The sequence below is a fragment of the Triticum aestivum genome, chromosome 3B (genome assembly GCF_018294505.1).
Source record: "Triticum aestivum cultivar Chinese Spring chromosome 3B, IWGSC CS RefSeq v2.1, whole genome shotgun sequence".
NCBI classification, from domain to species: domain Eukaryota; kingdom Viridiplantae; phylum Streptophyta; class Magnoliopsida; order Poales; family Poaceae; genus Triticum; species Triticum aestivum.
Window position 1 is genome coordinate 435,398,684 of NC_057801.1, and position 10,694 is coordinate 435,409,377.

Here is a 10,694-nt window from a genome sequence, read left to right on the forward strand (position 1 = left end):
GAACTTTCACTTCTTGAGGCTATCCTCAAGAAGCACGAGAAATCCGGTGGTTAGGAAGTCCTCGGGTATGACGACCATCTACAAAAGTGGAAGGGGAAGGGTCAATAGAGGAAAAGTGACCCATGTTTGGAATGATTTTAGAAAAAGTAGGTATATAGGTAATTTTGTAAATAGTCTCATTCTAACTAACATCCATGCTAACTAAGGCTTCCTACAATCAAGATGGCTCTGACCAGCTCTATGGGGACCCCGACTCATAAGTCGAGATCACCGAATGCACGTGTACAGTGATCCCAGAGATCATTGCTCACTGAACACACAGAAGCTGAATAACAAGATTCTTACATCCATACATACCGTCTTACAAAAATTATGAACATTATGGTCAAGTCTTACATAGATAAGGCCTCAAGGGCTGAACATCAAGCGAAACATAAGCAGCGGAAATCTTTGTCGATAAGTAGAACCCATGCCATCTGCCTTAACCCTACAGGCATTCTGACTGGGAAGTGTCCTAGTTCACATGTTCGTCTCCAAATAACTCTTCTTCGAACTCCTGCTCTTCCATGTCTGGTCAATTAAATAACTAGTGGCAAGCCAATGAGTACTTTGAATGTACTCGCAAGCAACCCATGTTTTGGTTCAAGGTACAACAATGCATGATATACGTAAACTTTTGCAAAAAGCTAGTTTTGAGTGCTATGACAAGTTCAGCAACATGTAAGACATGCATCATGAGAGTTTCAAGTAACCATGAGAACACGTTACAGATATCAACATAAATAGAGTTGGAAACAATCCAACTTATTCATAATGTCAAGTCCTTGGATGTGACCTCGGTAGTTCTCACCACTTATCCATTCACACTCACCCGGCTTTGTAAACATGTGGACGTAGCCCAAGAGCGGTTACCCAACTATCCTTGACCGTGGACATGGCTATTCGAATAGTTTTACACTTTGCAGAGGTTGCGCACTTTACCCACAAGATCTGGGAAGCTTTCGTGTCATCCATGATCCTGTAGTACCTCAAGTACTCAGGGGAAGCACCTGATCATTACCTTTCCCTAGTTGTGAGAGTCCACTCGATTGGTAATAGCCCCCATGCCAAACATTCTCACAATCTTTTATCATTGTCCCTGGAGCCTCGCTCCAGAAATATCTCATAACCACGCACGGAAGTACCAACGGTGTGTCTGGTGCCCTGTGAAAACAGTCATGGCCGCCTATCCAAGCACGACCCCGTCCCGAGAGTGATCTCGTGTCACCCTCATCACTAGTAATGCGGGCACCAAGCTAGTAATGGACTTAGGTAATCAATAATGCCCTTTCCCATATAAGGGTAGAGTGGTTGCGCATGTAAGGTTGGAGTAACGGTCGCAACTTAAACCAATCTGCTTTCGAAAACAACACACTCACTTGCCTCGGTACACCACTTCGTCATCAAGTGGTTACTTAGCTCAGCATCTCCCCCGGACATTAGTGGCACCCGACGGGTTTTTTGAAAAGTCTTTTAAAAATACTTTTGCCTTCATCACGATGCATATACCCATCCCATTAGCGTAGCCACTACTTTAGCATCCTATCTACTCCCACCCGCATCACCCTCATAGAAAGGTAGGGTCATGCACCATGCAAGTATCAACGAGGAAAGTATCGGAGGCAAACCACCAAAGTGGTCACCACCTCATCATGATTCCAATGCAACGGTAGTAAATTGCTATATGACATGCATAAAAAGGGGTTCATAGAAATGGTCAAAGGGCTGCTTGCCTTGGTTGGCTTGGTCTTCAAAGTCCTCAAGTTCTTCTCCTTCTTCTTCTCCAACTACTTCGTCAAATACAAGATCTATTCGTCGCAAAAGAAACAAGGGAAAAATAAGGCAATAGTAAAACAGAAAACCAAGGTGCTCAGAAAAATGTCAACATATTTTTGTTAAATACTAGAGTGAAAACAAAGAAGGGGAAAATTCCTAGTTTTGGATTTGCTGTTAAGGAATAGTGGAGAAGGATTTCAGAGAGGAAAATAAATGCTCAAATTCAAATTTAAATTTGAACAGTACAGAGAAGTGTGGTAGATTTGTATGAAAGTTACATTATTTAACAGGTGGGATTTTTTATAAGAATATAGGAGTTGGAATTATTGCCTTTGGGCACTTATTTAATCCTGTGGAATATTTGCAAGTCTTTACAAAAAAGAAAAGGAGAAGGGGCACTGTGAGACTGGGCCAGAGCAGCCACAGTGCAGCAGGCCCAAAGGGGAAAAGGCCCAGGCAAGCCGAGGCGCGCGCGCGCGCCAGGTTTCAAACCTGATGGCCAGGCCCGAGCGTCAGCGAGAGAGAGAGGAGCGAGGGGGAGGAGAGGATTATAGGCGGGGGCCCCCCTGTCATCTCTAACCTTGTGACCAGAGGGCCGGCGAGCTCACCAGCGACGATGCAGGGCACGACGAGGTCGGGCGAGGGCACGGCTGGGCTCAGTGTCGAGTCGCCGTTCGAGTGGTGGTGGTTGCCGTCGCCGGAGTGTCCTGGTTTGCCGGCGACAAGGTCATGCAGCTGAGGAGCTTCGGGTGTCAACGGCTCCGACCGTTTCTGGCTGCAAAAGAAGCAGGGAGGAGAGGGGAAATGATTAGTTAGCCGAGGGGTTCCAGATCAAGGGAGAGGAGCGGCGGAGAGGGCATGTACTGTGCGAACTCCGGCGAGTCGAAGCAGCGGAGCTCGAGCTCGATCTCGAGCTCGGGCGGCCCTGGAGACAAACTGGTGGTGCAGGAGGTTGATTAGGAGTGTGGGGGAGCGATAGGGAGTGAGAGAGAGGCTCGGGGTGGCCTTATATGGGCTGGCTGAGGACCACCGTAGGCGCGGCCTATGGGTGCCCGCGGGATCGGCTCTAGTGGCCGTTAGAGAGGGAAAGGAGGGCTCGGGGGTGTTCGTGGGGGTGGTCTAGGGTGCCAGGGAGAGAGAGGAGGAGTGGGCGAGCTGCGGGTGGGCCACAGGAGCTGTGCGAGCATTGGCCGAGTGGGGCAGCGCTCTGGCGCGAGTTGCAGGAGAGAGAGGAGGGTGCGGGAGCAAGTGGGCGGCCAACTGGACTGGAGCGAAAGTCGAGGGGCATCGACTGGTGCGCGGGGAAGGCTCAAGGTGGTCGGGGGACGCAGCGTCAATGGCCGGGAGCACGCTGACGTGCTCCAGAGCGTGTTTTAGGCCGGCACCCACGGCTTTTCATGCGTGCCCGTGCGTCCACCTGTGTCTGGCAGTTGCAGGGGGCATGTGCAAAAGATGGGGAGAGCCTTGGATGCTTTGGAAAGTCAAGGAGGGAGAGAGAGGCTGAGAGAGAGAGAGAGAGAGAGAGAATGTTGTTGTCCAGAGAATAAAAATGAGGTTCTCCCCCCTTCATCAGTGCTCCTCGGGAAGAAAAGCATATGGGGGCTAGAGGGGGAACTAGATGAGGTCGTGGGAAAAGTTTCAGCTCATGGAGATTAGTGGAAGGGGGTGAAACAAGCATTTTGAAATTCTGCCAAAAGGTGTTTGATGTTGGTTTGGGCAAGAAGTTGAATTCCTATGGGCATGAGGCTTGACAGGGTCAAATGGCATGAGGAAATAAGGTGTTTCACCAAGTTTGAGTCCATTTGGGCAAAGTTGCCAATGCAACTTTTGTAAATCCTAGAAATCAGAAGAAATGGACTTGCTTAGATCTAGCTAAGCTAAACTCTTATCCTCGGTGCACCACTTGGTGTAGTGTCATCATTTGGGCATCTGAGCATGTCCACAAAGTTTGAGGTCAATTGGAAAAAGTTGGCAATGTAAAGTTGTTCAAACTTGAATCTGGATAGAGAGGGTTTTGGGGTACTTTTGTGAACCAAAACTATTTTATTGGGATGAAACTTTGCAAGATCGTCACATTAGGCATGTGTGACTTGCCAGAATTTTCTTGGAATTTTTATAGAATATTTCCTTTGTAAATATTTTCAAAAGTTTGAAATATCTAGGAAGGGTTTTTGAGGGATTTGACCTCTATTTTGAACATGACCATGTGTTGAAACTCATATATATGGAAAATATATGTCCACTGAGTTTCCCCAATTTTTTTCAAATATTTTTAAAGCATTAAAACAATTTTAACCTATTAAAGACCATTTCTGGCCTTAAGAAAAAGCCTTTAAATAAAATAGGAAAATAACTTTTAAAAATATATTTTTGTGTTTTATGGGAGTCCTATATCTAATAGGAGTCAAACACACTCTTTGAAAGTTTTTTCATACCCAAATCTAGTACTTGTAGTGCAAACCTCAATTCAGGGGTTTTTGGAAAACTAAATTTAGAAAATACTTTTTGGCCAAATTATTTCTGTAAGAAAATTCTATATTGTACTATACAAATGACATGATAATTGGGGCAAAAGTTTGGAGCAAGGAAATGAAGTATAGAAGGTGGAGCTAGAATATGGCTTTCGTGAGCACTTGAAACACACACAAAAATCCAATTCAAATAAAATGCAAAAGTTTTTGCTGGTCCAAATTTTCATGCTTTATTAATGCAAATGACATGTTACAAAACACTAGGTGTGACAGTTTTGACGTCCATTTGCTAGATTTAATAATCATAAAATGCGGCAATTGCTAACATGATTCGGAGAAACTTAAACATCGCTACGGGTGAGAAAGTCTCATCGTAGTCAACTCCTTGAACTTGTCGAAAACCTTTTGCGACAAGTCGAACTTTATAGACAGTAACATTACCATCAACGTCAGTCTTCTTCTTTAAGATCCATTTATTTTCTATGGGTCGCTGATCATCAGGAAAATCCACCAAAGTCCACACTTTGTTCTCATACATGGATTCTATCTCAGATTTCATGGCCTCAAGCCATTTATCGGAATCTGGGTGATAACCCACAAGTATAGGGGATCGCAACAGTTTTCGAGGGTACAGTATTCAACCCAAATTTATAGATTCGACATAAGGGGAGCCAAAGAATATTTGAAGGTATTAGCAGTTGAGTTGTCAATTCAACCACACTTGGAAATTAATTATCTGCAGCAAAGTGATTAGTAGCACAGTAGTATGATAGTTTTGATGATAGCAGTAGTAGTAACGGTAACAGTAACAGTGATAGCATTGATATTGTAGCAGTAACGATAGCAGTAGCAATAGTAGTAACTTAGCAAGAACAATATAAGATGAATTCGTAGGCATTGGATCGGTGACTCGTTGGATGATATTCATTATGAGATAGTTATAACCTAGGGCGATACGACACTAGCTCCAGTTCATAAATATAATGTAGGCATGTATTCCGTAAATAATCATATGTGCTTATGGAAAGAACTTGCATGACATCTTTTGTCCTACCCTCCCGTGGCAGCGGGGTCCTGTTGGAAACTAAGGGATATTAAGGCCTCCTTTTAATAGAGAATTGGAACAAAGCATTAGCACACGGTGAATACATGAACTCCTCAAAGTACGGTCATCACCGGGAGTGGTCCCGACTATTGTCACTCTGGGGTTGCCAGATCATAACACGTAGTAGGTGACTATAACTTGCAAGATCGGATCTAGAACATGGATATAATGGTGATAACATAAACGGTTAAGATCTGAAATCATGGCCCCCGGGCCCAAAGTGACAAGCATTAAGCATCGAAAAGTCATAGCAACATCAATCTCAGAACATAGTGGATACTAGGGATCAGGCCCTTACAAAACTAACTCGATTACATGATGCATCTCATCCAACTCCTCACCGACCAGCGAGCCTACGAAGTAATTACTCACTTCCTGTGGTGAGCATCATGGAACTGGTGATGGAGATGTGTTTGTGATGACGAAGATCGAAGATCCCCCTCTCCGGAGCCCCAAACGAACTCCAGATCTGGCCTCCTGATGAAGAACAGGAGATGGGTGGCGGCTCCGTCTCGTGAAATGTGATAATTCTTTCTCCCTAATTTTTCTAGAAATATGAGATTTTATAGCGTCGGTTTGAGGGTCAGCGGGACCACCAGGTGGGCAGCCCTGGGGGGTTGTGCCCACCCAGGTGCCCCCCTCAGGTACCTCCTGGCTCCAGAAATTCTCTTATTTGGTATAAAAAATCCTCGCAAAGTTTTGTTCCATTCTGTGAACTTTTATTTCTGCACAAAAAACAACACCATGGTAGTTCTACTAAAAACAGCGTCAGTCCGGGGTTAGTTTCATTCAAATCATGCAAATTAGAGTCCAAAACAAGAGGAAAAGTAGATACATTAGGGACATATCAACTCCCCCAAGCTTAAACCTTTGCTTGTCCTCAAGCAATTCAGTTGATAAACTGAAAGTGAAAAACAAAAACTTTTTCAAACTCTTTTGCTCTTGTTTCATAAATAAGCTTAAACAACACCTAGGTTTTCATAAATAAGCTTAACTCATATCAATGACATAAACAACTAGAGAGCAATAATGAGATATCTCAAATAGCAACACGTTGTCAGAACAACCATGATATAATATGACAATAATGGTACCTTGCTAGCCCTTTCTGAGACCACGAAACATAAATACAGAGCACCCCCAAAGTTCAAGCAGCGAATAAACATTGTAATTTGTGGTAGAAAAGATCCAGTCATGATGCACCCAACATTAGCTATACACAATGCATCAGCATGACAGCAGTGCTCTCAGGTTCTGGCGCTTATTTGAGAAGGTGATGACACAACATAAAAGTAAATAGAAAGTCCCTTCGCAGAGGGAAGCAGTGATTTGCAGAGAAGCCAGAGCTCAAGTTTTGAAAACAGAGGTAAATGATATTTTGAGACATGCACCCTTCTCATTCACTTCATGACATTCAGTTATCAATATCTTTCATGCTAAGCACGCTAGTGGAGGTTCCCAGGCGGAAATGTAAAGGTTATGACTTGCTACCTCTTGAGCATGCGTTGGTTTTCCCTTGAAGAGGAAAGGGTGATGCAGCAAAGTAGCGTAAGTATTTCCCTCAGTTTTGAGAACCAAGGTATCAATCCAGTAGGAGACGAGACACAAGTCACGTAGTACCTACACAAACAATCAAGAACCTGCAACCAACGCGATAAAGGGGTTGTCAATCCCTTCACGACCAATCACAAAAGTGAGATCTGATAGAGATAGTAAAGTAAATATTTTTGGTATTTTTGTTGTATAGATTGGAAAGTAAAGATTGCAATAAAAGGGAACGGCGATAGAAATTGGCAAGTTGATTCAATATAATGGAAAGGAGACCCGGGGGCCATAGGTTTCACTAGTGGCTTCTCTCAAGATAGCATGTATTACGGTGGGTGAAAAAATTACTACCAAGCAATTGATAGAAAGCGCATAATTATGATGACATCTAAGGCAATGATCATGAACATAGGCATCACGTCTGTGTCAAGTAGACCGAAGCGATTCTGCATCTACTACTATTACTCCACACATCGACCGCTATTCAGCATGCATCTAGAGTATTAAGTTCATAAGAACAAAGTAACACATTAAGCAAGATAACATGATGTAGAGGGATAAACTCAAGAAATATGATATAAACCCCATCTTTTTATCCTCGATGGCAACAATACAATACGTGCCTTGCTGCCCCTATTGTCACTGGGAAAGGACACCGCAAGATTGAACCCAAAGCTAAGCACTTCTCCCATTGCAAGAAAGATCAATCTAGTAGGCCAAACTAAACCGATAATTCGAAGAGACTTGCAAAGATATCAAATCATGTATATAAGAATTAAGAGAAGTACCAAACAATATTCATAGATGATCAAGTTCACAAATCCACAATTCATCGGATCTCGACAAACACATTGCAAAAGAGTATTACATCGAATAGATCTCCAAGAACATCGAGGAGAACTTCGTATTGAGAATCAAAGAGAGAGAAGAAGCCATCTAGCTAATAACTATGGACCCGATGGTCTGTGGTAAACTACTCATGCTTCATCGGCGAGGCAATGGTGCTTATGTAGAAGCCCTCCATGATCGATTCCCCCTCTAGTAGATCGGTGGAAAAGGCCCCAAGATGGGATCTCACAGGCACAGAAGCTTGCGGCGGTGGAAAAGTGTTTTCGTGGCTCCCCATGATTTTTCTAGGGTATAAGAGTATATATAGGCAAAATAAGTACGTCGGTGGAGCTACAAGGGGCCCACGAGGGTGGGGGCGCGCCCTCCTGCCTCGTGGCTTCCTCGTAGAGTCCCAGACTTCAACTCCAAGTCTTCTGGATTGCTTTTGGTCCAAGAAACATCCTCATGAAGGTTTCATTCCGTTTGGACTCCGTTTGATATTCCTTTTCTGTAAAACACTAAAATAGGCAAAAAAAAACAGAAACTGGCACTGGGCCTCCAGTTAATAGGTTAGTCCCAAAAATAATATAAAAGAGCATATTAAAGCCCATTAAACATCCAAAACAGATAATATAATAGCATGGAACAATCAAACATTATAGATACATTGGAGACGTATCAAGCATCTCCAAGCTTAATTCCTGCTCGTCCTCGAGTAGGTAAATGATAAAAACAGAATTTTTGATGTGGAATGCTACCTAACATAATTATCAATGTAATTTTCTTTATTGTGGCATGAATGTTCAGATCCGAATGATTCAAGACAAAGGTTTAATATTGACATAAAAATAATATTACTTCAAGCATACTAACGAAGTAATTATGTCTTCTCAAAATAACATGGCCAAAGAAAGATCATCCCTACAAAATTATATAGTTTGGCTATGCTCCATCTTCGTCACACAAAACATTCAAATCATGCACAACCCCGGTATCAGCCAAGCAATTGTTTCATACTTTAGTATTCTCAAACTTTTTCAACTTTCACGCAATACATGAGCGTGAGCCATGGACATAGCACTATAGGTGGAATAGAATGGTGGTTGTGGAGAAGACAAAAAAGGAGGAAGATTGTCTCACATCAACTAGGCGTATCGACGGGCTATGGAGATGTCCATCAATAGATATCAATGTGAGTGAGGAGGGATTGCCATGCAACAGATGCACTAGAGCTATAAATGTATGAAAGCTCAACAAAAGAAACTAAGTGGGTGTGCATCCAAGTTGCTTGCTCACGAAGACCTAGGGCATTTTGAGGAAGCCCATTATTAAAATATACAAGCCAAGTTCTATAACGAAAATTCCCACTAGTATATGAAAGTGACAAAATAAGAGACTCTCTATTATGAAGGTCATGGTGCTACTTTGAGGCAAAAGCGTGGAAAAAGGATAGTAGCATTGTCCCTTCTCTCTTTTTCTCTCTTTTCTTTTGTTTGGCTTCTTTGGCCTCTTTTTTTTCATTGGCTTCTTTGGCCTCTTTTTTTTTATTTCCTCACACGGGATAATGCTCTAATAATGATGATCATCACACTTCTATTTATTTACAACTCAAGGATTACAACTCGATACTTAGAACAAAATATGACTCGATATGAATGCCTCCGGCGGTGTAACGGATGTGCAATGAATCAAGAGTGACATGTATGAAAAAATTATGAATGGTGGCTTTGCCACAAGTACGATGTCAACTATATGATCATGCAAGGCAATATGACAATGATGGAGCGTGTCATAATAAACGGAACGGTGGAAAGTTGCATGGCAATATATCTTGGAATGGCTATGGAAATGCCATAATAGGTAGGTATGGTGGCTGTTTTCAGGAAGGTAAATGGTGGGTTTATGGTACCGACGAAAGTTGCGCGGTACTAGAGAGGCTAGCAATGGTGGAAGGTGAGAGTGCATATAATCCATGGACTCAACATTAGACATAAAGAACTCACATACTTACTGCAAAAATATACAATTCATCAAAACAAAACATTACGCGCATGCTCCTAGGGGAAGGGTTGGTAGGAGTTAACCATCGCGCGACGCCGACCTCCACATATAAGGAATACAATCAAAGAAACACCTCATCCTTTAAATTTGTTACACAACGGTTACCATACGTGCATGCTACGGGACTTGCAAACCTCAACACAAGTATTTCTCAAATTCACAATTATTTTACTAGCATGACTCTAATATCACCATCCTCAAATCTCAAAACAATCATAAAAAATCAAACTTCTCATAGTATTGAACGCACTTTTTATGAAAGTTTTTATTATACCCATCTTGGATGCCATTATATTAGGACTAGTTTTATAACCAAATCAAATTACCAGGCTATTCTAAAAGACTCTCAAAATAATATAAGTGAAGCATGAAATATCAATAATTCCTATAAAGTAAAACCACCACCGTGCTCTAAAAAGATATAAGCGAAGCACTAGAGCAATATTGTCTAGCTCAAAAGATATAAGTGAAGCACATAGAGTATTCTAATAAATTCCGATTCATGCGTGTCTCTCCCAAAAGGTATGTACAGCAAGGATGATTGTGGTAAACTAAAAAGAAAAGACTCAAATCATACAAGATGCTCCAAGCAAAACACATATCATGTGGTGAATAAAAATATAGCCTCAAGTAAAATTACCGATAGACAAAGACGAAAGAGGGGATGCCTTCCGGGGCATCCCCAAGCTTAGGCTTTTGGTTGTCCTTGAATTATCTTGGGGAGCCTAGGGCATCCCCAATCTTAGGCTCTTGTCACTCCTTATTCCATAGTCCATCAAATCCTTACCCAAAACATGAAAACTTCACAACACAAAACTCGACAGAAAATCTCATGAGCTCTGTTAGTATAAGAAAACAAATCACCAATT